The sequence below is a fragment of the Heterocephalus glaber genome, unplaced genomic scaffold (genome assembly GCF_053883595.1).
Source record: "Heterocephalus glaber isolate CG9 unplaced genomic scaffold, H.glaber_assembly_v1.0 deba00000474, whole genome shotgun sequence".
Lineage (NCBI taxonomy): Eukaryota > Metazoa > Chordata > Mammalia > Rodentia > Bathyergidae > Heterocephalus > Heterocephalus glaber.
This window is the reverse complement of record NW_028258146.1, coordinates 3,281,421-3,309,157: the sequence shown is the minus strand read 5'-3', so window position 1 is coordinate 3,309,157 and position 27,737 is coordinate 3,281,421. Positions and strand designations below refer to the sequence as shown.

General features: G+C 37.3%; 1 protein-coding gene and 1 pseudogene across 13 annotated transcripts in view; both read left to right on the top strand.

The window, feature by feature from the left end:
- Positions 1-27,737, top strand: part of Arhgap44 (Rho GTPase activating protein 44) — a 188,894-nt gene that overhangs the window by 11,914 nt on the left and 149,243 nt on the right. The gene's annotated exons all lie outside the window — the stretch shown is intronic.
- Positions 14,187-15,377, top strand: LOC110346934 (phytanoyl-CoA dioxygenase, peroxisomal pseudogene; annotated as a pseudogene).

Genomic DNA, 27,737 nt, shown 5'->3' with positions numbered 1-27,737 from the left:
GCACCCTCCCTTCAGTTTCATAACTGTTTAAGCATGTCCCACAACAAAGGTTGTGCAATACTTTACAGACCTCCTGTGTAGTCCTTGGAACCACACAAAGTGTAGATTCTCATGCTCCCTCCCCCATTTTCTGTACCAGGCTCAGGGTGGGTGAGCCTGCTTCTACTGCTGGTTGCACAGTTGATAAGCGGAAGTTTTGGGATTTGCTTGTAGATCTCAGGGCTTCAACATCATTGGTGCTTCTGCTGTTATTTAACATTTGATATGAGTGGAATAAGTAAGTAAATTTGTACGTATACACAATTGTACTTATTTTAGTGTTTTCTTAACATTAAAAAAATGTCAGGGTGTAGAGAAATGTTTAAGATAAGGAAACAGGATGCAGAAGTGTGTACAGAGTTGAGATCGTGTACTATTAAAACAAACCAAATAAAAAAGACTGGAAGGAAATCAGCAAAGACTGGAAGGGTAAGCCTGTGGTGTTTATCTCTAGGTAGGATTATGGTGATTTGCTTTCCCTGCTTGCACTTTAACTTCCCAATTCTTTAAAATAAACATGCATCTTATTTAAAAAAATGAAAGTTCTCAGGACTCGAAACAAAGTGGACAACAGAAGTGAGAATTTTTTTATAATAATTTAATGTTGTGGCCTTTAAAAGTCTTAATTATCTGAATATGTTTAACATTCACTTGAGGCTTAGTTTGAAACACAGGAAATCTCTTATCAGTGCTTTGCAAAGGATATGCTGTCAAATCTCAGGTTATGGGATAAATAGTCTGGTATTAGGAAATGGTATGTCAGTATATTTTTAGATCATTTCTGCTATTTTTTGAGGGCTTGTAGATTTTTATTTTGTCATTTTTGTTGGTCTCTATTTTTTTGTAAATGATATATATTTATGAGGTACAATATGATAATTCAGTTACATGCATAATAATCCAATCAGAATAATTAGCATTTTCATCTCATACATTGTTTCTTTTTAATTGATGCATAAAAGTGATACAAATTTATGGGGTACCATGTGATGTTTCGATATATGTGTAGATTATATGTAATGTCCAAATCAGAGTAAGCATACAATTTTAAGTGTTTATCACTTCTTTGTAGTGAAAATATTTCAAAATTCTGTCTTGTAGTTGTTTTTGAAATATATAATGCATATGGTTATCTATAGTCACTGTACTGTGGAATAGAACAACAAGTCCTGTGCAATAGGACACCAGGGAATTAGTTCTAGAGTTCCTCTGCTGGAAGTTGTAAAGATATCACATTGAGGAACATGGTCTGTGTGACATGCAGCTGAAGACAGTGATTCTTCCATGACAAGTTAGGCTTCTCTGGTCACAGCAGCAGAAATAGACTCTGACTAATTTAAGCAAAAAAAAGGAGTTTTGGAGAGAGATACTGCAGCCTACAAGTGATGCAACATGACAGAACAGCCAAAGGGGACTTCCCAATTGTTTTCTGTCACTGGGCCATGCATATGACTCACAGATGAGAATCTAGTTGTTCAAGTTTGGATCACAACACCTAACCATCCCTTAGGCACAATGGGAGAATAGAAAGTTTTCCTGATGGACAGTCCAGAGAGTTAGCAATGGGGGAGAGGTGTTTTGCAAAAGGAAACATGATGGGAAAGATATGATGCCATCCAGTATACCCAGACCCCTAATCAACTACCTCTGCCTCCTATCTTGATCAGTTTATCAGAGATCTACTGATGAATGTTTCCTGGAATTCAAGGAAGTCATTTTTTTGTACCTGCATTTCTAGTTAGTTACTATGAAGCAATCCCTGAATTATATTTTAATGAATTTCTTCTTTTTTGTTTCTGTATGTTAATTATAGTCTCTGTCTCTAACCTTAAGTATTGTATTAGCACCCTTATTCTTGCCTTGAATCTCTGCTTTTCCTGCAGTACAGGTTAAACCATAGTTTTGAATATGTGGGTTGAAAATGGCAACTTTCTTCTTTTTTGTTCTGTGGAAAAATATTCTGGAAGGACTGCGTGAAGAACAATCCAAAGACTGAGAAATTCTGTGTACTATAAATTTCTCTTAGAAACCGATAAATAAATTGTACAATAAAAAAAACCTGTCACGTCATTTGTGTTTCTTAGAATGTTTTAAGTTTGTGTCTTCAGAATGGATTAGACTATAAGGAAATCTTTCATTTTCTTTTTAAATTTATTTTTAATTGACACATAAAATTGTACATATTTAGGGGATGCCATGTGATGTTTTGATCCATCTGTACATTATGTATGTTCAAGTAACAATAAAGAAACTTTATTTCAGATGAGAGGACATCCACAGGTAAACAGAGTTCAAGTACCTTGTGATTTAAAGCACTTGCTGTCTTTCCATTTTTCTTTGCTCTCATTGGCATCTTGGCCTTCTCAGATTAACTTTTTCATGGTCAAAATACAGCTGTTTGCAGTAACTAAAGTGCTTTGCTTTTGTTTTTACAACCAAAGAGGAGTCAAGAGAAAGAGAAACATCCCAAGATCATGGGTTAAGAGACTTTTCCTCTAGTCTAAGTTGGTCTGTTTCACTCACGTGTTTACCCTTCACCATTAACACATGCCAGAGGGAGGGGATGTGGTAGACTGATTGGGCTGAAGCCTGCATCTTTGAACTAGTCACTGACAAGAAAGGTAGGATTATGACTGGCTTAGAGCCATCAAGACTTCATCTGGAATTAGAGGTAGGTAGTTTCCTCTAACTCAAGGGACTATGGGAGAGGGATGGATACTTGGACAAAATTAGATTTGCTTTAGAAAGGAAGAAGAGAGCATTCTGATAAATAGCCAACAATGTACTGTGTAACTTGGCTTAACAAGCATTTTGAGTGTGAAAACCATTTTTCATGGGGCATTCAGTCCTCAAACTTTAGTTTATAGACTGTATCATGGGGTGTGTTTTGTCATTCATTGTTCCCACCATTAAGCTATTTGCTCTCCTTTCTATTTATTTTACTATTCTTTTATATTTCAAAGCAGTGGTTCATACTAATGTATTGAGTAATGTGTTGTGTTATGTTGTGTGGCTAGAGTTCTACATTTATCTGTCTCTTGTATTAATCTGTACATCTCCAGCACAGTGTCTGAAACAGAATAACAAGCGACTCATTTGTCAAATTCATTCTCAGAATTCAATTCACATGTCATCCCTTCTAGTCTTTCCCCACAATTGTTCTTCCTTTGTCTTTCCACCGTACTCTCCTTGTTTTCTTATGTGATTTCCTTGATCCTGCTTTGATTTCTCCTTCCTGTTTTTGTTTTGCTCACTAAGCTGGAAGCTTTACATCTTTGCAAGGATAAGGACTTACTCTTCTCTGTATCCTGTTTGTGTTGTTGTTAGTGTTTTGCAAACAGTAGTAGTAGATCTCATTCGGAGTATGGCAGTGAGGCTGTACATGCTGCTCTGAAAGGTGTCAAAATTGGAATTTTTTTTCCCTTTTTTAAATCACCACTTAAATTGGGATTTCCCGTGCAGCATATGTAGCTATAGATTTGTAATCATGTCTTCATAATCTCCAAGATTTTTCTGTTAGCAAAAATCTGACATGGCTTTAGAGTAAGTCCTTGGTAATTTATCTTTAACTCCAAACTATGATCATTCTTGGTATGGTCATAAGTATCAAGATCAATGTAGAAGGCATGGCACCTTATAAAGTAAAGATATCATTCATTTAGCAGATATTTATTGATCACCGCTGTCATAGGCTGGGTCCCTGGAAAGCAGATATTGACAGTGTCAAGCAGACTACTTATAGGAGGCACTCTTAGCATTGGCACATATGAAAGGCAGTGGAAGGAACAGGACTAAGAAGGGGGAGTCGATGCATTTCCCATGGAGACTTCAGCTGGTTCTGCTTTGGGCTCTGGAACTAAGGTGGATTCAGAGCTGTCCTGAGGTGAGAAGAAAGGGGTGAGTGAGCCTTTATACTTTTGCATTGATCTGTCATTTGAATTGGGCTTCTGTTGAGAAATGGTGTGCGCTTCAGCTGAGGCATTGTCAAGAGGAAAATAGTCTAGGGAGGTTCCAGACTCTTGCTAGCAGCTGGGAATAAATCCTTTATTCCTACGGGGAATCTGGTGTCCACTACACCTACTAAGTGCCAGGCCCTCTGCTACATATATGAGGTTAGGTAGGAAAGCAATTAGGCTGTTACAGTAAAATTGGTATCTCTGATAGTAGATGAGGTGTTCGTAGTGTTCTGAGAGCATAAGTAAGTTTGGCTATAGCTGGAGTTGGAGGAAGTCATAAGAGCCAAACCTACAGAGTAAGGAATTGTTAGCAAGCTAAGGAAAGTAGGAATGGCATGTGTGATTGCCAAGATTAATATCAGTGTGGCACTTTCAAGGAAGTAAAATAAGTTGTCAGTGTCATCGTATCATTGGGAGTTATCACTGGGAGAGGGGATGAGGCTTGTAAATAGGGTGGCCATGTGATTTATTGCCCATACTATGATATTCCTGACAGTAATTACAGAATTCATAATGCTGGGAACAGCAAATAAAGCATCAGTGTAAATTACCAAGTGAACTCTTCCCATAGTTTTTGAGTTATAAGTGTGGATTTAGGTGCTAGATTTATTTATATTCATATGTTGGCTTTCATTTACTAGTTGTTAAATCTTGAACGAGTAATTTAGGTTTTTTAAGCCTCAATTTTCTTATCTGCAAAATGGGGACAATAATAATTCCTACTTTATGATGTTATTTTAATGAATTAATACATGTACTTAATGTAGTTACTGGGACAGAGTAAATCCTCAGAAAGTATGAGCTGCTGTTGTTATTATTATTATTATTTTTTAATAGCATGGGTTTTAGAGTGATCACTCAGGATTCAAAGTAGAGAACCAAATGAAGGCCAGCAAAACTGGGTGAGAGACTAGTTAGTGTATGAAACTATTAACTAGGAAACTAAGTAGGCACTGTGATTTTAATGAATGTCCTCAAAAGTTTCATGTGTGATTTGTTCCCAGGGTGGTGATATGGGAAGTGCTGTGGACTTTTAAGAAGTGGGACCTGATTGGAGGTCCTTAGGTCAGGGGAGGGGTTCTTTGAAGGGGAATGTAGGGCCATGGTTCTTTGTCTGCTTTCTGGCTCAAGATGTGAGCCCTCCCTCTGACTTATGCTCCTGCTATGATGTCCCCAAAACAGTGGGGCTGTCTGATCTTGGACTTGAACCTCCAAATCTGTGAGCTCAATAAACCTTTTGTTCATAAGTAGCCTGCTTCTGGTATTTCACTATAGTGATGTGAAACTGGCCAATACATGAGGAAATCCTAGTGAGATGATAGTCATTTGGATTAACTTGTAGCTATGAGACTGGGAGATACGGAAAAATCCCAGATTATGAAAATGTTGAGTCGGGGGCCTTGGTTGAATGTTAAAAGCCACAGGAGGGAAAGCTCATTATTGCTGAGGTTTAGACTTGAGCAAGAGTAGGTGATTGTGCCAATCACTGAAAAGTAGCCTGTGAGAAATGCAAGGGGAGAAGCCCAGTAGGCAGCTGGGGTAAGTGTTTAAAGCTTAGGAGAGAGATCTAGGAATGATAGAGTTAGGAATCATTAACAGGTAGGTGAAATTGAAATGGGGAGTGTTCTATGAAGAAAAGAGGTCTGAGGATATCCCAGTGGGTGTTGGATGGCATGGAAAAAGGGAATGAGTAGGGCACTCCTATTTTAACTTGGAGTGTTACCCGTAAGAGAAATCCACTGTGCTAGTTTTCAAGTGCTGCCCTAACAAATCATCCTAAGCTGAGTGGCTTAAAACAATATAAATTTATTTTTCCCTAGCTCTGGATCCTAGAAGTCTTAAATCAAGATGCCAGGAGAGCCTTACTCTCTAAAGGCTTTAGGAAAGAATCTGTTCCATTGTAGTATAATAAAGAATATCCTGAGTTTTTCTCCAGTTACTAGAACAGAACTTCAAAAAATCCTTGAAATTTCTTTGGCAAAGGGAATGTCTTTCTTACACTAATAGGGTGTTCATGGTGGGCATCCCTCAGAGGCTTCAAGATGGAACTGTTCACCAAGAAGACCAACTCTGTGATTAAAGGGTTGAAAGTTTGGGCCAACCCAACCTTGAAGAGGGGAGAGGTTGAGTGGACAGCTAGAGATTGGGCTCAGTCCTGTGGTCCAGGATCTAATCAGCCATGCTTATATAATAAAACCCCAAATAAAAACTCTAGCCACCCAAGTTCAATGAGGCTTCCTAGTTGGGGACCGTATGATATGCTTGGTAGGTGATGTACCCCAGTTCCACAGGGAGAGGGCATGGAAGCTCCTGCATCTCTCCCTACTCTAGACTTTACCCTACCTTGTTCTTCCACTCAGGAGTCACTGAGTTGTATCTTTTACAATCATATACCTTAGTGCTTTATTGCTTTGAAGCTTGTCATATTTGGTACTCAGTGCATTTTGATGTGAAAATTTGTACTAGTACTTGTCCTTTGTTTGGTAATCCTCACAAAGTCTAAAACTTGTGGATGTTGATTGTCTCATGGGTCACTACCCTTTCCAGCCAAAACAATTTGTTTGATGCACCGAGATAACATTAAGAATTTAAAAATAATAATTTTGTATTTTTAAATTAAAAAGCTTCTGTACAGGAAAGGAAACAACAGAGTGAAGAGACAACCTAGAGGATGGGGAAAAATTTTGTCAGTTATTCCTAGGACAGAGGACTAATGTCAGGAATATATAAAGAACTCAAAACAATTAGAGTCACAAAATAAAAGAGCCAGTCAAAAAATGAGCTCCTGAAATGAACAGACACTTCTCAGAAGAAGAAATACAAATGGCCAATAAATAGATGAAAAAATGTTGAACATCTCTGGCTCTTAGAGAAATGCAAATTAAAACAACACTGAGGTTCCATCTGACTCCAGAAAGAATGGCTATCATCAAGGACTCAAAAACACCAAATGCTGGCAAGGCTGCAGGGCAGAAAAAGGAACCCTTTTTCGTTGTTGGTGAGCATGTTAACTAGTACAACCATTGTGGAAATCAGTATGGGGATTCCTTAAAAAAACTAAAACAAGAAATTCCATTTTACTCAGCTATTTCCTTTGTATGTATCTTCCTGAAAGAGTTAAAGACATCATATTACAGTGATACATGTATACCCATGTTTATGGCAGGACAATTCATAATAGCTAAATCTTTGAAGCAGCCTATATGTCCATCAACAGATGAACAGATAGAGCAAATGTGATATTATACACAACAGGGTATTACTGTGCCCTAAAGAAGGATAAACTTGAGTCATTTGTAGCAATATGGATGCCCTTTAGGACTATAATGTTAAGTGAAATTGGACAAAGAAGCTTAAATATCACATGGTTTCTCTTATATGAGAAACTCTAAATAAAGAGCAAAATAAGAGATAGATGATAGAAAAAAAATAAAAAAGATTGAGGGAGGGGAAGAATAGGGGGAAAAATTTTAACCAGGAAGGAAGGGAGGGAAAGGGGATGTAAAAAGAATTAAGATGTGTTATGCATATTTACCAGCTCCTCACAATGAATGTAATCATTCTATACTGCAAATATATACTAATAAGAAAAATGAAAAAAAATTGGTACTCAGCTTGCCTCCTGGAACCAATTAACTATGGGTGTCAGGTACCACTGTATATAGTTATATCCTTTACGTAGTTACGGCCGAGTATATAGCCTATCTCTGTCTCTCTTCCTCCCTCTCTCTTCTTCTCTCTCCCCCTTTCCTCCTTCCTCCACGCCCTTTCTCCCTCTCTCTCCTCACCTTCCCTATCCTCTCTCCTCTGTGTATACATATTTACATGTGTATATAGTTATTATATAGTATGGTTATATCCTATTATTATGATTTCACATATGTGATTATAATTGTAAATGCAGTGCTTTCAGTGAGTTTGAGTCATTCCAGTGAATTATCAAGCCTGCTGAATTTCTACCCGTGGAGCCGATTTCTGAGTAGCTTGGGGATACCCAAAACTTATGACTAGGATCTGAAGTGGGGGCAGTCACATGAAGCCCTCTGTCCTGAACTTGTTAGAGCTACAGTCACTTGTATAGTTAGTGTCAGAATTAAATTGTAGGACACCCAGTTGGTGTTTGAGAACAGTGTCAGAACAGATATGCTTTTCTCTTAGCCTCTAGTGTGACTCTCAGTCCTTGGTGTTCTTTGGCACATCCCTCCTGCCTCTGTCTCCAGTGTCACTTGGTGTCTCCTTGTGTGTCTTGTTATAAGGACACTAGTTACGTTGGGTGTGAGAGTCTACCTTATCCCTGTACAACCTTTTCTTAACTGATATATATCTGCAACATCCCTATTTCCAACTATGGGCACTTTTTGAAGTTCCTGTGGTTAGGACTTCATGCTTTTGTGGGGATTGCAGTTCACATCACAACACTCTTGATCCACACATTTCTCATTCACCAAACAGTATTTGTCTTGCCTTTTTTGAGCCCACCTCTGTGTTCGGGGCCTTAGAAAAACCAGAGGAGTCAGTCAGAGTCTTCCCCTCCTTCTCTAGGAGAGAAATTGAGACTGAAACACACTGTAGATATTTGAGGCTGGTTTTTACTTATGCTACAAGATAATATAAAACACTAGAATAATTGAGAGGACAGAACAATCATGTCTGACTTCAGTAATCAGTCAGGATTCAAGGAACAAAAGGTGATTGGAGTTAGTTTATAAGGAAGCATGAGATTTTGACAGCTGGAGATGAGGGAAAAATACAAATGAAGATTTTATGATAGCAAAATGTACAATAGCAAAGGGGCCTTCAGGTCTTTGCATCTGTATTTGCATAGAGTTTATCCTTTAAAAGAGTAGCTCATTAAGTAGACTGAGACATAGAGAGGTGAGACAGTATCTGAATCCAGTCTAAATTCAAAAACACGCACCCATCCCCAAGATATGCTGACAGGGTGAAGAGCAAGGTGCAGAACACTGTCGATTGTATTTGACCTGATTTCTGTAAAAAGCATGAGGTGAACGGGTTCCCAAGCATACATAGTTAACATGCATGTAAATAAATAGAGCACCTCTGGAAGAATATAAAACATTGTCCACAGTGTCTCTGGATAACGAACAGGGATGAGCAGGAGCCTACATTTCTCACTGTACAAGTTACTGGGGAACAGGGGCAAAAAAAAGAAGCAAGATATATCATGTACAGGTACAAATTTCCTGTGGAGAATGTTATTGTTATGTATATCTAAAGTGTACCAATAAAATTAAAATGCAAAAAACCCCTACAAGATCAATAAAACTCAAGTTACTGACATTAAAAAAAACACAAGTTACTAGTCTAACTGACCTGACTTTTACATTTTGAATTTATTTTTCTTAATAAAAACAGTAGACTTGAAGAATCACAGTCATACTATGTCCTGTAAAAGTCCCTGTTTATGGAGAGTACTGCTTTTATCAGTCTACTTACTGAACAACGGTAGGTCCCATATAAATGTGCCATGGTCCTTGGTTAATGGTCCCTAGTTGCCCCAGACTTCTCACTGTTGGCCAAAGTTGCAATCAAGCCATTGTCCTAGGATCTGCTCTAGTCTTGCCCATGCTAGGTTGCCTGATATGAATTTGCTCTGGGTGCAGAGGAGCTGTAGGAGTCATCATTCATGGTTCAGCATGCACAAATGCATGGCCACATGAAGATTTGGCACCCACCACCAAGAAGACCCACCCTCTTATCCCTAGAGTGATGCATGAAAGCTGATATCTGTCCTGACTGATGCTGAGAACTAGTGTGGAAATGGAACTCACGCCAATTCATTCTTTCAGTGGATCACTAGCCTTTGGTGTTAGATTTTGGGATTTCTTCTTAACATTCAGAAAAATAGTTACTTCTTTCTCTATCAGGGTATCAATGATGTTTTATCCTTTATTGCTGATCTACAGCAGTGTTTTCCAGGCTTTCTTAGTCAGTGTTTCTTTTTGGTAAACCTGAGATGATGTGCTCTTCTCAGTGGACTCTTTGAGGGACACACCAGGTCACACACCCATTATTGTCATTGTGCCTGCATCTATTGCCATTGTTTTTGTAACTTTTCTGTATCCTGAGCAGATAGGGCTAGATTTTGTACTTGAATTAAAACTGCAATGAGAGACGAGGAAGCTTATATATAAGTATAAATATGAGCATAAATATATGTATGTGTGCATATATGAGTGTTATTACACGGTTACAAGTAATATACCCCTATGTATTCCTTTTTGTCTACTGCTCTTGCCTTATTTTTACTTCTGATGTGTTCTTTCTCTGTACCTTAAAAAATAGCAAACCTCATTTGCATCTTAAAGAGGTAGATACTCTGACTTATGCCTCACTATTAGGGTCAGGTTATTGTGTGGAAACCATTAAGCTTCCCCACTCCTCACACCCCATCCCATCCACACAGTGCATAGGAAACACCGGTTCCATTTCCGGTGAAATCCCTCCTACCTGCCTTTCCTACAGCTGTCTCGTAGTTTTCCAGAAAAGTGAGGGCAAAGGGACTCTACTGCAAGTTCTTCTGATTTTAAAAAAGGTCCTGGTCTTGCCTTTTTTGATTTTTCCCTGCCTCCTGAGATTATGTAGACTATAATAGAGGAGGGAGGGGAAGCAGGGTCCCTGATGGGTTATGCTGCAGTGTAGGCATATACAGCGTACAAGTTTATTTACAGGTGCCTTTTGTATGTTCTTACTAACATAACCCCTTACTAAAGTGAGGAAAATAAGCAGTTTCTCTTCAGAGTCAGTGAATGTGTATTGTGTTCAATACTGAGAGAAATACAGAAATAGTGGAGTAGAAAAGCCTAGAATAGTGAACAAGACAACATAGCATATAACAATGAGGCAGTGACTTAAACAATCAGAAAGATTCCTGATGGGAGAGTAGAATGACCCCTGGGAACTACATGGAATAGATAGATTAATGGCAGATTGCATATAGCATGGTAGTCCTATGATATTATATCACCTAGCAATGTCATAGTCCAGCGATGGCGAACCTTTTAGAGACACATGCCCAAAGTCCAACCCAAAACCCACTTATTTATTGCAAAGTGCCAACACTGCAATTCAACTTGAATACTGGGGTTTTGGTTTAGGAAAAACAACCCATACATTAACATCTTTTGTCTTAAAAACAAATAACATCTGTGCCTTAGGTACAGCACAACTAGTCACAGTCTTGTCATTTTCATTTATGTAAGCACATTTTGTGATGCTTGCACAACAACAAAATCACTCAAGGACACATTCGAGAGAGTGTATCCCTATGGTTAAGCAACACATGACTATATAAACTATGATGCAATTAGAAACTCTATATGCATTTTTAAGGAAAGGGAATGAGCCAGGAGAACATAAGAAATTTGCCTGAAATCAAAGCATGTAAGTGTCAGACTAGAACTTATTTGAATCCAAGTCCTGCCCAGGTCCCAAATTGACCATGGTTACATATAGATAAATAGTGCAAAAATGTGGAAAACACCCTTCCACCTTTTCTTATTTGCGAAACTTCATGGAAGAGGTAGAACTTGAAAGTGTGCCATTAAGAATAGTGCAGAGTTAAATAAGGAGACAAGCAGGCAGTCTGACAAGCAGGAAGGGAACCAAGTACAGACAGGTGAGAATAGTTGCTGTATTTCATGGGCAATGGGGACCTCTTTGGGAGGAAGTGGGTGTGGCAGTTAAGCTTAATTGTCAACTTGCTTGGCTTGAGAGCCACCTAAGGGATTCATAAAACATACGTCTGGGAATGTCTTGGTGGGTCTTGGAGGTGTGACTGTGGGTACTCTGTCTGGTCTCTGGCCCCTTCCATTTGTGCACTGTTCCCCTGCCCTCTTTCCCAGCTGCCTTAAGCTAAGCAGCTTTGTTCTACCACACTCCTTGGCCATGATGTTCCTGTCTTGGAGCCAGCCTATCATGGACTGAAAAACTCTGAAACTGCGAGCCAAAAATAAACCTCTCCTCCTTTAAATTGTGTGTGTCAGGTAATTTGTTGCAGTACTGGGAGAGTTGACTAATATAGTGGCTACTGTAGGGGTTGGCACAAGATATGTTGTAAAGGCTAGAGACTTTGGAGAGCTGGAGACTGCAATGTGTTCTGTTAGACAGTGGGAGGAACTAAAGGCAGTTGAAAAGGGAATGAGATTACTGGTGTGGTTGTTTTGCAGCAGTACTTTAGCTGCACTATAATAGGTAGATGACAAAAGAGGAGTCCAGGATGAAAGAAGTCAACAAAGAGAATATCCAGTCAGGATGAAAGACGCCAACAAAGAGAATATCCAGTAGAAGACAGATCTGGTTGAGCCTCTAGATTCTTGGGCATATTTGGGCTCTAGGTAATGGTTTTCTTTGTTCTTCACTTTTATTCCTTTTTTCATCTTGAAGCTGTGAGCTTGAACACGGAAAATGACCTTTCTCAATTAAGAAAGTATAAAAGTAACTGTACAAAGCCAAGCATGGTGACACATGCCTATAATCCCAGCACTTGGGAGGATGAGACAGGAGGATGGAGAGTTTGAAGCTAAATGGACTATATAGACAGGTCTGTCATAAAAAAAAAAAAAAAAAGAAAAAGAAAAGTAGAAGAAATTTAAAAAGTAACTGTACACCTTTTGTGAAAATTGCTGCACATGTTTTAGACTAAGAAGTTAATGAATTCATTTGACTAGAATGTGATGAGGGATTAGGGTAGGAATGTGATGTATCTCTCCCCATCATTCTAAGAATAAACAAATCATGAAGTTTTTGAGTATGACTTTTCAAAAGATATGAAAATTGGAAAGGTGCTCTAAACTGTCATTATTTTTAGATATAATTATATATGCAGAAAACCCTCAAATTCGTGCAAATTAATAATTAGAATTATTATGAGTTTATCAAGTTCGCTCAATTCAAAAGAAAGGTAGATTGACTTTATTCATATCAGATACCCTAGACTTCATGCTGAGGACCATAACAGGAATAAAGGAAGACATTGCATAATGATAAAAGACTCAATTCTCTGGGCCAGGGATTTAGCTCAGTGGTACTGCTCCTGCCTCGCAAGTGCAAAGTTCGATCCCGGTACCGGGGGAAAAAATTCATCAAAAAGACATAATAATCCTATGTACATACATCTGAGAACAGAGTTCAAAAATACATAAAACAGAATGTGGGTGAAACTAAAAGGAGAAGTAGACCAAGTCACACTTTGAGATGAGGACTTCAACACTCTTCCCAGTGATTGATAGAATTAGTACACAAAATCAGTAGGGACAAAGAAGTGAACAGAGAAGTAAACTAACTGGGTCTATGACATTTATGGAACACTTCACCCAACAATAAGAGGACACATTCTTTTCAAGTGCTTGGGAATCATTCACCAAAGTTGACCATTATCTTTAGTGATAAAATGAGCCTTAACCAATCTAAGTTTAAAATCATATGAAGTATGTTGTCTGACCATAGTGGAATTCACCTAGAAATCAGTAACAGAAGATTAGGAACCTGCAAATGTTAAACAATGTATTTATAAATAATCTGTAGGTCAAAGGAAATTTCTTGGGAAACTGAAGAACATTTTAACTGAATTAAAATAAAACATAAAATTTGTGGGATGTAGCTGAAACCATAGAGAGAACTTACTGGCATCAAATGTTTTTATTAGAAAAAAAGAATTGTGCTGAACCAATAATCTCAGCTTTTACTTTAAGAAAATAGAAAAATAAAATTACTCAAATCAAGCAGAAAAAAAGAAGTAATAGGGAAAAGTGAAAATCATGAAGTAGAGCACAGAAAACCAGTGGAAAGAATAAATGAAACCAAAAATTGTTGTTCTGAATAAAGGTCAATAAAGTTAATCTAGCTAGACTATGGAAAAATAGAAGTTACAAATTGTGAATATCAGAAATAAAATAGGGGGATAGATAATCACTGCTGACTCACAAGTAACTAAAATAATTTTTTTAAAATACTACAAAGCCCTCTGGGGCCTGAGATTTAGCTCAGTGGTTCCAGCGCCTGCCTTGCAAGCTCAAGGTTCCGAGTTCGATCCCTGGTACCAAAAAAAAAAAGCACTCTGTATATGAATTGAATAACTTGCTTAAAATATAGCAATCTTTTGAAGCCCACAAATTACCAAAACTCACCATAGAAGAGACAAAAAACTGGGATAGTTTTGTATTTGTAAAGAAATAGAGGCACTGGCCCCTCTGGGTCCTTTGGGGACCAGCAGGTGGGGCTGGTTTGGTTAAGTGAGAGGCTGATCGAGCAGGGCGCTGTAGCTCACCCCACTTCAGGGACCATTTCCCTGGCCAGTCTTCATGATCAGCAATTGGATAATGATGTCCTAACCATGGAACAGAGAAAATTTTATGAAAATAATTGGTTTCTTGTCATTAAAAATCTGGTATCTGATGCTGGTATTCAGTGCTTTGGGGATAAGTTTGAAAAAAAATCTGCAGACAGGAAGTGAAAGCACCAGGATTAATGGCAGTGAGAGATGTGTCTATTGTGAAGTCACATTATACTCCAAGTGAGAAAATGATTTCAAGGACCCAGTGTTTCAAAGATGAAGAGCTCTTTAGATACTGGACTTATCTTCTGATTCTGAAATGTGTGGAGTGCTTTACTTGGCCTAATATCATGGCCATCCACACAATGCTGATAAACAAACCTCTAGACACTGGCAAGAAGACTCTGTGTCACTCTTTGCTGGACCATGAAGAGCACACTAACTGGGATAGTGGTTGTCTAGTTCTGCTCCCAGGCACCTGTAAAGGCCTCTTGAAGCTACATAGTTACCCACAGTGGGAGGGAGGACTTAAGCTAATGTTCCCTGGGATCCAGGACTATGAGCAGGGCAATGTCCATGTGCACCTTGTGATGGAGAAAGGAGACACCGTTTTGTTTCATCCTTTGCTCATCCGTGGATCTGGGCAGAACAGAACTGAAGGATTCTGGAAAACAATTTCCTACTGTTATGCCAGTGCCAGTTGGCACTACATTGATGTGAAGGGCACCAGTCAAGAAGGCATTGAAAAAGAAATGGCAAATAGACTAGAAAAGTTCAGTATAACTGCAGATGACATTGACATGAAGGATATTTGGAAATTTCGACTCTGGCTTGTGAAGGAGAAAGAATTAGCCTTTGAAATAGCTCTTCACTATAATTCTTTTAAAGGAAATCAAAAGAAAACAAGGAGTGCAAGGAAAATGTTTTCTTATTGGGATAATGTTATCTTTTCTATCACTTTTTAACAAAATAAGAAACATGTTTTGGGGGTTTAATTGCATAGAGTTAATTTTAAAGTACAATGTTGTGGGTTTAATGGAAGTAAAACTGGTGAAAGTGAAATATTACTGTTTTAAGAGGAACAAATTTGGGGTTACAAATAATAAAAGTGATTGTGTATAATAATAATAATAAAAAGAAATGAGAAAAAATGTCAAGTCTATAGAGTTTCACTAGTGAATTCAGTCAAATATTTAAATAAATAATATCAATTCTGTACAATCTCTTTCAAAAATAGAATACTTCCCACTTATCTTGTGAGGCCTATTTTATTAGCTCTGATAATAAAACTAGGTAAAGACACAGCAAGAAATGTATAGACCAGTAGCCCTCACGAACATAGATGCAATAGTTCTCAAAAATATCACCAAATTAAACACATCAGTATGTAAAACCTCACTATGACCAAGTAGAGTTTACCCTAGGAATGTATGGTTGGTTCAACAGTCACAAATTAAACAATGTAATTTCCTATACTAAACGACTGAGGAAGAAACCTCATATGGTCATATAAGCTAGTATAGAAAATGCATATGGCAAAATTCAAAATCAACTAATGATAAAATATCAAACTAGAAATATTAGGGAATTTAATTTGATAAAGGGCACCTAAAAAAACCCCTCACAACTAACATATTTAATGGTAAAATACTAAATGCTTTTCCCCTAAGATTGAAATCAAAGAGGAATGTCCTCCTTTGCTACTTCTACTTTAGCTTGTATTGGAAATTCCCATGACAGTGCAAGAAGACAAAAAATAAAAAATAAAAATAAAAAGACATACAGATTGGAAAGGAATTAGTCAGTCTCCCATTTGTAGATGACATGATTGTGTATGAAATGTTGAAGTACCTGTGAAAAAGCTCCTAGAACTAATAAGTGAATATATCAAAGTCTTAAGATGCAGAAATATATAAAAGTTTATTGTATTTTTGTGTACTTGTAGTGAACAACTGAAAACTGAAATTGAGTAAACACTACTTAGAAATAAATTGAACAAAGTATATGTAGGATTCATATACTGAAAAATGCAAAACATTGATGAAAGAAATTTTTAAAGATCTTTAATCTCATTGTCAGTAACTCAATCTGATTGTCAGTTCTCTCCATGTTAACCTGTAGGTTTAATGCAATTCCAATCAATATTTCAGCAAGGTACTTTTGTATATAGACAAACTATATTAAAATTTACATTAAAAGGCAAAAAAACTAGAGTATCCAGAACAGTTTTGAGAGAGGATATAGTTGGAAGAACCACACTATCCAATTAAAAAAAATTGCTATAAACGTATTATAATCAAGATATTGTGGTATTGACAGACATATATATTTAGATTGATCTCTAGTAGAATAGAGAGTCTAAAATATCTACACAAATATGGTCATTAGATTTTGGACAGAGGTGCAAAAGCTATTCAGTGGAGAAAGGATTGTCTTGCTAACAAATAGTATTGGAAAAATTAGACTTCACCTACATCAAATCATACAGCTAGATATGTGTACCTGTAGTCTCAGCTGCTTGGGAGGCTGAGGGTAGAGGATCACTTGAGACTAGGAGTTCGAGACCAGTCTGGGTCACAATGAGATCCTATCTCTTTTTTTTGGTGGCGGTGGCAGGTGTACTGGGCATTGAACTCAGGACCTTGCACTTGGGAGGCATGCAACAGCATTACTGAGCTAAATCTCCGGCCTGAGACCCTATCTCTTGAAAAGATAGAGGAAAATGGGGAGAGGGCAAGGAGAAAAAGAGGGGGAGAGGGAGGATACAGGGAAACAGAGAGACAGAGACAGAGATAGCCTGACTAGGAACCAAATCATAAAGCATGTAGTCTTTTGTGTCTGGCTTCTTCAACATGTTATTCTTGAGATTCATGTATGTTGTTGCATATAGCAATACAGTAGCTTATTCTTATTCTTCTTTAGTGGCTCCAGGATACCATGATTGTGTTTATCCATTCACCTTTTTGTGGACACTTAGATTGTTTCTAGTTTTGGACTTCTTTGAAAAATATACTATCAACATTTTCAAGACTCTTTGCAAACCTATATTTTTATTTTTTGGTAGGTACCCAGGAGAATATTTGCTAGATAAATTTTATGAAAAACTGCCAAGCAGTTTTCTGAAGTGTTTGTGTCATTTTATACTCCCACTAGCTGTATCTCTTTGTTTTGTAACCTTGTCAGTACTTGATATGGTCAGTCCTTTTTGTTTTTGTCACTGTAAGTGGGTGGGTTTGGAATCTCATTATGGCTTTAATAAGCATTTCCTTAATAGTTAATTATGATGAACAACTTTTTATGAGTTTATTAGCCCTTCTGATATCTTCTTTTGTGAAATGCCTGGTCAGTGATTTACTCATACTTAATTGGCTCCTTTGTATCATCATTATTGATTTGTAGGAGTTCTATATATATATTTCAGATATGTCGTTTTCTAGTTATGTTACAAATGCTTTCTTAATTACCACCCTATTATTATTACCCCATTGTCACTTGCCTTTTCACTTTCTTAGTATCTTTTGGTGCACAGAAGTTTTAAATTTTGATATAGCCCAAGTTACCATTTTTTTCCTTTCTGATTAGTAGTTTTCAATATTCTGTTGAAGAAATCATTACCTCCCTCATAGAAGATGTTCTCCTCTGTTTTCTTCTGGAGATTTTTATTTTATATTTAGGTTTATAGCTCACCTCAAATTAGTTGTAATACAGGAGTCAATTTCATTCTTGTTCCTGAAGAAAATCCAGTTTTTCCAGCACCATTTATTGAAAACCCATCTTTCCTCCACTGTATTGCAGTAGACTGTTTGTCACAAATTAGTTGACAGTGGTTCTATTTCTGTGTTTCTGTTCAGTTTTACCCATCTTTTGAATGCTTTGGATGTTCTTTTGAAATTACTTAATATTTAATATAGTTTTTAAAAGAAAATAAAAAAGGAAAATAAATAAAAGTTACTGGCCATGGTAGGTGGCAAGTATTTACTTCATTTTTGAGTAAATTAAGGTTCAGATTTACTTCCAGGTTATGACCATGGAAATGGATTTGGTAGACTGTGTTTGGCATTTTTAAGGGAATATATAAATAAATAAATAAATAAGATGAGTCCACTCCTCGAAGAATATAGGGACTAGTAAGAGAGATGCTAGTTTATTGTAAGTCTGTGTTTATAGAAAATCTCTATTTTCTCCCCAGAAGAGCAAAAGCAGTTTGGGGTAACGAGCAAAGCGGAAGGCATACCAATACCTGACTTCAACCTATACTATAAAGCAATAGTGATTTAAAAAAAAAAGGCATGGTACTGGAACAAAAATAATTACATGGAACAGAATTGAGGGTACAGAAACTTCCCCAGACACATTCAACTATTTGATCTTCGACAAAGGGGCCAAAAGCGTATGTTGAAGGAAAGGTAGCCTATTCATCAAGTGGTGCTGGGAAAACTGGTTATCTGTTTGCAGAAGATTGAAACTGGAGCCTTATTTCTCACCATGTACTAAATTACAATCAAAATGAATCAAAGATCTAAACATTAAAACAGAAACATAAAACCTGCTGGAAGGTAAAATAGATAAAACACTTGAAGACACAGGTGTAGGAAACTATTTTCTAAACAAAACCTCAGTTGCACAAGAAATAGCAACAAGAATCAACAAATGGAATTATATCAGACTAAAAAGCTTCTGTAGCGCAAAAGAATCAATTAGTAGAGGGAAGAGACAACCTGCAGAACATGAGAAAATTTTGCCAGCCACTCCCCAGAGGACTCATATCTCAAATGTAAAAAGAACTAAAAAAAAAAGAAATCCATCTAAAAGACCAAATCAAGAAACCAGCAAGAGAAAAGAAGAGAAATGACTTCACAGAAAAAGAAATACAAATGGTTAACAAATACATTAAAAAATGTTCAACATCTCTGGCCATTAGAAAAATGTAAATTAAAATAACACTAAGATTCCATCTTACTCCAGAAAGGGTGGCTATTGGTAAGAAACAAACAATAGCAAATGTTAGCTTGGCTGTGGTGAAAAGGGAACGCTTCTTCATCTTTGCATGTTAACTAGTACAACTAATATGGAAGTCAGTATGGAGATTTCTCAGAGAACTGAATTAGAAATTCCATATGACTCAGTTATCCTCCTGCTAGGTATCTTCCCCAAAGAGCTTAAGTCATCATACTACAGCGATATATGCATACCAATGTTAATAGCAGTACAATTTGTAATAGTTAAATACTGGAAGTAGCCTATGTGCCCATCAACAGATGATTGAATAAAGAAAATGTGGTATGGATCTGGACTCAATATGGCTGAATAGAGAAGGAGCCACATTGGAGCTACTCAGAAAAAATCAACTAAAAACACAGATAATTGGAAGAAAGGGAAGGACATATGTCCTGATGGCAAAATCAATCTGAAATAAGAGACTTGTAGATCAAACAAAACATAGGCACAAGAACAGAGCAGCCTTAGCTAAGCTGTATCTGAGACAGCACCCACTCTCCCTTCACCCTGCAACAAGCAACAATAGAGATGTGCCAATGGGGATGGAGCAGAGGAGTCTGTGCAATGACTGGGAGAAGCCAGCTATACATGGGACTGGGAGCAGTCTGGGCTGTCCCTGACTGATGGCACCACAGCAACTAGAAGAACAAGGTAGAGACAATCACCATAAGGAGACATGGAGGTGGGGAGCCAAGGGACACACAGAAAGTTGCTGGCTGAAGACCTGCCCCAGCCCCCACATCCCGAGGCCAAGATCAGCACCATACTCAGCACTACTACTGCAGACTTGGTGGGGTTACACAACACAGTTTGGGGACACTACCCACCTTAGACACTGACACAGAACTGTGGGAACTAGAGGATTTTTTTTTCTTTCATTTTCCTTTTTATATCTGCTTTATTTTTAGGTTGTTGAGGTTTTAATTTTTATTTTTGTTTTGTTCAACTTGTCTTCTTTCTCTCTTTCCTCGACTATCTCTTTTGATTTTATGATATTCTCATGTGAGTGAACATTGTCTCTTGTGCTTCTCGTTCACTTCTGTATTCTCTTTCTTTCTCCTTCATTCTTTCTCTCCTGCCATCTTCCTCAGTTTCCCAAAGCTTGGGTGATTGTTCTTTATTCTGCAGCCTTGCCTCTACTATATTTCTCTTCATTGATCTCTCTCCTTTGTCCCCCACCCCTTTTAAATCCCTCCCCCATAGGGTAAAATCACTCACTAAAGGGAAACTCATTTTATACAAGTTCCTGGTTTATGTTGAATTTAGTTGTATAACTGTAGATCTTGCTCCTGTCATTAAAGATACCAAATTAATAGTTACCACAGTTTGTCATCTTCTAGGCTGTGCTTGATGCTATTGATGTTGCTAGTTGTGCCACTTTAGCCAGGACAGCCTAACTGTTGTAATCAGTTGTTCTCCCTTGTGTGACAGTGTAATTATCTGCAGTCACAAAGCTTCCATACTAGTGATAAAGCTGTCTGCCATAACAATTTTACAAACATCAACACAGGAAAAAAAATAAAACAAAAAATAGAAAATGAAAAGACACAGAAGCAGATTGCAACCCCAGACCTCCAGCCCACCCAGGACAAGTCCAGGGGACAACAAGATAGAGGAAATTGGGAACCACACACCTGGATTTTCTGATATGAGAGCAGCAGGAGTAAACAAACAAACAAAAAACAGATGAATTAGGCTATAGAAAAAAATCTCAGGTAAAAAAAGAAATGATGATCAAAATGAAGGGTATGTTCAATGAATCTAGAGTAGACACAGATAAAAAATAGAGGAGCTCAGTGGAAACCATGAATCCCCAACATAGGAAAGAAATGGAGTCCATAAAACAGTTTAAAACAGATATCCAGGAGATTAAAAATTCCATTAAAGTATATGCAATTGATTGAATGACGGCAAGGACAGAATATCAGATCTAGAGGACAGGATTGCTGTTAATGACCATGAAAAGAAAGCTATCTTAAAAATAGCAAGGGAGCATGAAAAATCAATCTAACAGCTGCAAGATGATTCAAAGAATAACAACAGAAGATTGGTCAGAGTCAATGAGATAGCTGGAGACAGTGCAAACACTGTAAAAAAGCTGGTCACAGGAGTAATGGTAGAAAACTTCCCAAACATGAAAAAAGAATTTGACATTCAAATAAGTGAGGCATTTGGAACCCCAGTTAGCTATGACCAATATAAATCTACACTAAGGCATATAATAATCAAGATTCCAGAAATTAACATAAGAACGGGATATTAGAAGCTGTTAGAGAAAAGAAATGAATCACCTATAAAGGAAAGCCCATCTGAATCATAGCAGACTTCTCAATACAAACCCTTAAGTCAAGGAGAACTTGGAGTGAAGAATTTCAGGTCCTGAAAGAAAACCTCCAACTCAGATTGATGTACCCTGCAAAACCATCTTTGAAATTCAATGGAGAAATAAGATACTTCCATGACAAAGAAAAACTGAAGAAATTCATAACCACCAAACCAGCTCTACAAAATGTTCTGAAGGACATTTCGAAAGAGATAACAAAGCCCACAACTCCAAGAACACCAGTAGAAAGAAGCCACAAGGCAGAGAAAGGAGTTAAACAGAAAGGAAAGACAGGGACCAACAGCAGGAAAATAATATGACAAAGATAAGCCAATACATATCAGTTATAATCATCAATGAAATGGTCTCAATTCACTAATCAAAAGAAACAGACTGGCAGAATGGATCAAGAAACAAGACTCAACAATATGCTGCATACAAGAGACACATTTAATGCAAAAAGAAATTCATAGATGGAGAAGTCAAAGGATGGAAAACAATACTTCATGCAACAAGTATCTGGAAAAAAGCAGAGGTAGCTATTCTATTTGCAGAAAATGTGAACTTGAAGGCAAGACTGATCAAAAGAGACAAAGAAGGTCACTACATACTTGTTAAGGGAAAACTCCAAGAAAAAGAAATAACAATCATAAATATATATGCACCAAATACCAGCAAACCCAATTATAAAAAACAAATATTAATGAACATGAACAATCTAATAATTACTAACACAATTGTAATGGGGGACCTTAATACCTCACTGTTGCAAATAGATTAACTATACAAAAAGATCAAAAAAGAAATATCAGAACTGAACCAAACCTGTGAACAAATGGACTTAGTAGATATCTACAAAGTGTTCCACACCACAGCATCATTCTTCTATAAAGTACACATTCTTCTCAGTTGCACATGGAACACTTTGCAAAATAGACCACATACTAGCCCATGGAACATGCTTAAGTAAATGCAAAGGAATTAAAATTATCCCATGCATATTATCTGACCATAGTGCAATGAAATTGGAAATCAATAGCAAAAGAAACCACAAAAACTCCAGAAACACATGGAAATTAAATAACACCCTCCTGAACAACTAATAGGTCACACATGAAATTAAAGAAGAAATTAAACAGTATGTACAATTAAATGATAATCCAGTGCAACATACCAGAAATTACGGGATACAGTGAAAGCAGTCCTAAGAGGGAAATTTATAGCAGTGAATTCTCACATCAGGAAAACAGAACCAGCTCAAACAACCTAATGTTGAACCTTAGGCTTCTAGAAAAAGAACAAGTCAAGCCCAAAACACATATGAAGGAGGAAATTATTAAGATCAGATAAGAAATTAATGCAATTGAGATTTTAAAAAATACAAAAGAATCAATGAATGGAAGAGTTGGTTCTTTGAAAGATTAAATAAAATTGATAAACTCTTAGCCAACCTGATTAAAAAAAGGAAAGAAAAGACTCTAATTCATGTAATTAGAAATGAAAAGGGTGAAATCACAACAGATCCTGCAGAGATCCAGAAGATTATGAATACCTCCTTTGGGAACCTGCACTCTATTAAGATGGAAAACACAGAAGCAGTAGACAGATTCCTAGATACATATGCATTACCGAAGCTGAATGAAAAAGATATAAAAATTCTAAATAACTCAATATTGATCAATGAAATTGAAAATGTAATTAAAAACTTACCAGCAAAGAAAAGCCCAGGCTCTGATGGATTCATTGCTGAATTCTATAAGAAATTTAGAGAAGATCTAATGCCATTATGCTTCAAACTTAATGAAATAGAAAGGGAAGCAATACTCCCAAAATCATTCCTGGAAGCAAGTATTACCCTGACACCAAAACCAGAGAAAGATCTAACCACAAAAGAGAACTATAAGCCAATCTCCCTAATGAACATAGACATAAATATCCTCAGTAAGATACTGGCAAATAAAGTGCAGCAAATCATCAAGAAGGCTATACACCATGACAACATGGGATTCATCCCAGGGATGCAAGGATGGTTCAACACATGCAAGTCAATAAGTGTAATTCACCATGTCAACAGAGCCAAAGACAAAAATCACATGATCATCTCAATAGACGCAGAAAAACCACAAAATCCAACACCCATTCATGCTAAGAACCCTGAAGAAAATTGGAATAGATGATAGTTATCTCAATCTGATAAAAAGCCATCTATGACAAACCAACAAGCCAACATCATACTAAATGGACAGAAAATGAAAGCATTCACTCTAAAATCTGGAACAAGACAAGGATATCCACTATCACCACTCTTTTTTTTTTTTTTTTTGGTCCAGGGATTGAACTCAGGACCTTGCACATGCAAGGCAGGCACAGTGCCACTGAGCTAAATCCCCGGCCCTCCACTATCACCATTTTTATTCAAGATAGTTCTGGAAGCATTAGCCAGAGCAATTAGGCAAGAGAAAGAAAATAAAGATAGGAAAGGAAGAATTTAAATTATCATTATTTGCAGATGACATGATATTCTACATAAAGGACCCCAGAAACTCCACCAAAAGACTTCTAGACTTAATAACTAAATTAGTAGCATATCTGGATACAAAGTCAACACTCAGAAATCAATAGCTTTCCTCTACACAAATAACAGACTCACTGAGGGAGAAATTGGGGAAACAACACCTTTCGTAATAGCGTCAAAAAAATGAAATACTTAGACATTCCTCTAACAAAGGAAGTAAAATCTTTACATTGAAAATTACCGTACTCTGAAAAGGGAGATCAAAGAGGATATGAGAAAATGGAAAGATACCCCTTGCTCTTGGGTAGTGAGGACCAAAATAGTGAAAATAGCTGTATTCCCAAAATTGTTATACAGATTTAGTGCAATCCAAATCAAAATACCATTAGCATGCCTCACAGAACTAGAGGAAATATTCCTAAAATTCATTTGAAACCTGAAAAGACCTAGAATGGCAAAGGCAAACCTGGGCAACAAAAGCGCAAGGCAGGGGGAATCACAGTCCCTGACTTGAAATTATACTACAGCGCTACTGTGATAAAAACAGCATGGTACTTGCAAAAATACAGACCTGAGGGTCAGTGGAACAGATTAGAAGATGTAAAAACAACTCCAAACACACTGAGCTACCTTTTCTTTGACAAGCCAAACATGTTCACTGGAAGAAAGATATCCTCTTTAATAAATAGTGCTGGAAAAAGTGGCTTTCTACATGCTGAAGACTAAAACTCATCCCATATCTCTCACCATGCACTAAACTAAAATCAAAATGTATCAAAACCTAAATATTAAAACAGAAACACTAAATCTGCTGGAAGACAGAATTGGTAGAACTCTTGAAGACATATGTGTAGGCAAAGACTTCATGAACCAAACCCCAATCTCATGGGAAATACTACAAAGAATCAACAATTGAGATCTCATCTTATTAAAAAGCTTTTGCAGAGCAAAAGAAATCACTAACAGAGTGAAAAGACAACCCACAGAGTATGAAAAAGTTTAGCCAGTTTTTCCTCAAATGACTGATATCTAGAACATAAAAAGAATTGAAAATAATCAGGACCCCCCCCCCCAGTTTAAAGACCCAGTCCAAAACTGAGCATCTGAGATGAATACACATCTCAAATGAAGAAGTACAAACAGCAAATAAATATATGAAAAAAGGTTCAATGTCACTGGTTGTTTGAGAGATGCAAATTAAACCAATGCTGAGATTCCTTCTCACTACAGAAATAATGGCTGTTATCAAGAAATCAACCAACAATAGGGCGGGGGATTTAGTTCAGTGGTTCTGCCACCTGCCTCGAAAGTGCAAGGTCCTGAGTTCGATCCCTGGTACCAAAAAAAAAAAAAAAGAAAAAAGAAATCAACCAACAACAAATGGCAGGGCTGTGGAGAAAAAGGAACTCTTTCCCACTGTTGGTGAGAGTGTAGACTGGTGCAACCACTGTGAAAATCAGATTGGAGATTCCTCAAAAAACTAGGATTAGAGATCCTATTTGACCCAGCTAATCCCCTTCTGGATATCTTCCCAAAAGAATCAAAAGCATCATACCACAGTGATATATGCACACCCATGTTTATAGCTGCACAGTTTGTAATAGCTACATGTTGGAAATAACCCAAATGCCCATCAACCAATGAATGGATAAAAAAGATGTGTTTTTTTATACAGTGGAGTACTACTCAGCCATAAAGAAGGATAAACTTGAGACATTTCTAGGTAACTGGATGCAACTTGAGACCATACTCTTAAGTGAAATAAATGGGACACATGTGTGTAAATATTGCATTGTCTCTCTGGTATGAGAAACTGAAAGTGTAAATAAGGACCAAAATGTATAATGATATTATGAAATAGGAAGAAATGTTCAAAAGGAAAGGGGAACTAGGGAGGGGTGAGAAGGTATGGAAAGAAAAGAAAAAACAGAAAAGAAGGATAAAATGGAGTTAAAGCTTTGTAAATAAAGAAGGGAAGAGGGGTTGAAGGGAGGGGAGGGAAATGGGAAAAAAAGAGGAATCAAGATATATCATGTACAGGTACAAATTCCTTATGATGAATGAGATCAATCATGTATATCTAAATGGTACCAATAAACTTAATTTTAAAAAGAGAAAATGTGGTATAAAGAGTAACAAATTTGACACATTTGTAAGAAAATGGATTTACTTGGAAAATATAATATTGAGTTAAATCACACACAAGCTTAAGTAGCGTATAGTATCTCTCATTTGATTTTGTTTTTTGTATTTTTGGTACTGGGGATCAAACTTGGGACCTTGTGCTTGCAAGGCAGGCACCGGAACCACTGAGCTAAATCCCCAGCCCTAGTATCTCTCACTTGAGTGAGGCAAAATACAAAGAAAGTGATAAAGAATGGATAGAAGGGGACAAGGGGATGGATCTCTTACAATAGGGAAGTGATCCAAGGGAGCAAAGGATGAGGAATGAGGAAGAGGGGAAGGGGAAATAAGAATAAAGATATGCCATGTATAGTACCCTAATAACCTAAATTAATATAAACATTATATGCCGTAACATGAGCTATGATTAATAATATCAACAATGAAAAATGGGATAGGGAACTGGAGGAAGGGGAAGGGGATCAAAATAAAAGAAGCAAGCTGTAGTATGTACATGTAACCACTCCCCAAGCGATTGTAAACTGCATGAATGGCAAACGTACAAAATGTTCTCTCCATGTGACATAGTGAGTTCACTGAGTCACTGTAGTGTGGTAAGTCATGTGACTGCAGAATTTCCAAGTAGATATCGCTGCCAGGCAGTTTGAATTAAAAGATAGAGCTTGGAAGTCAAATGTAGTGGCACATGCCAGTAATCCCAGCACTCCAGGAGGCTGAGGCAGGAGGACTGAAAGTTCAAATTCAGTCTGGGAATTTAAGCCACTTAGTGAGACCCTGTCTGAAAATTAAAAAATAAAAAGCTCGAGATGTAGTTCAGTGCAAAGACTCTGGGTTCAATTCATAGTACTGCAAATAAAGAAAAAAAAAACAGGAGTGATAATGAGGGAGGGAGAGTGAGGAAAGAAGGAAGGGAATGGGAAGAGAAGGGACACTTGGGAGAGAAGATTGAATGAGAGAGATTTTATGTTATCCTGAGGTGGTAGTTATAGAAGACATGAGAATGTAGGCATCTGAGAAGCAATATCTTTTGTTTCTTTTCTCTGTTCTCGCAGTTGGAGGCTCTGAAGACCAAACCTAAAGCCCTTGAAAAGCGATCAGTTTCTCTTGGCTGTGTGACAGAGGAAGAAGTGGAATGTTTAAATGTGGTTAATTGCCTTAATCTCCATGCTCTTCCCACATGTGCCCATTAGATTTTAGCGAGGCATTTGGGAAGATGTTTGGCATTGACGGTGAGCTCACTGATTCAGAGGATTTAGAATCTGTGTGAACAGCTGAGTTAGAAGAGGCCACCGGGAGGTACTGGCCAAGTCAGAATAAAATCAAAATAGGACACTTGTGCAACCCAACAGGGATGAAAATGTGTAGGCATGGTGATAAGTAAGGGCTGTGTTGACTTTAGGTGTTTTCATTTACCCAGATATTAATGAGAGACAGCAGTGTTTGGAGTATAAGTGAGGATTTGAGACC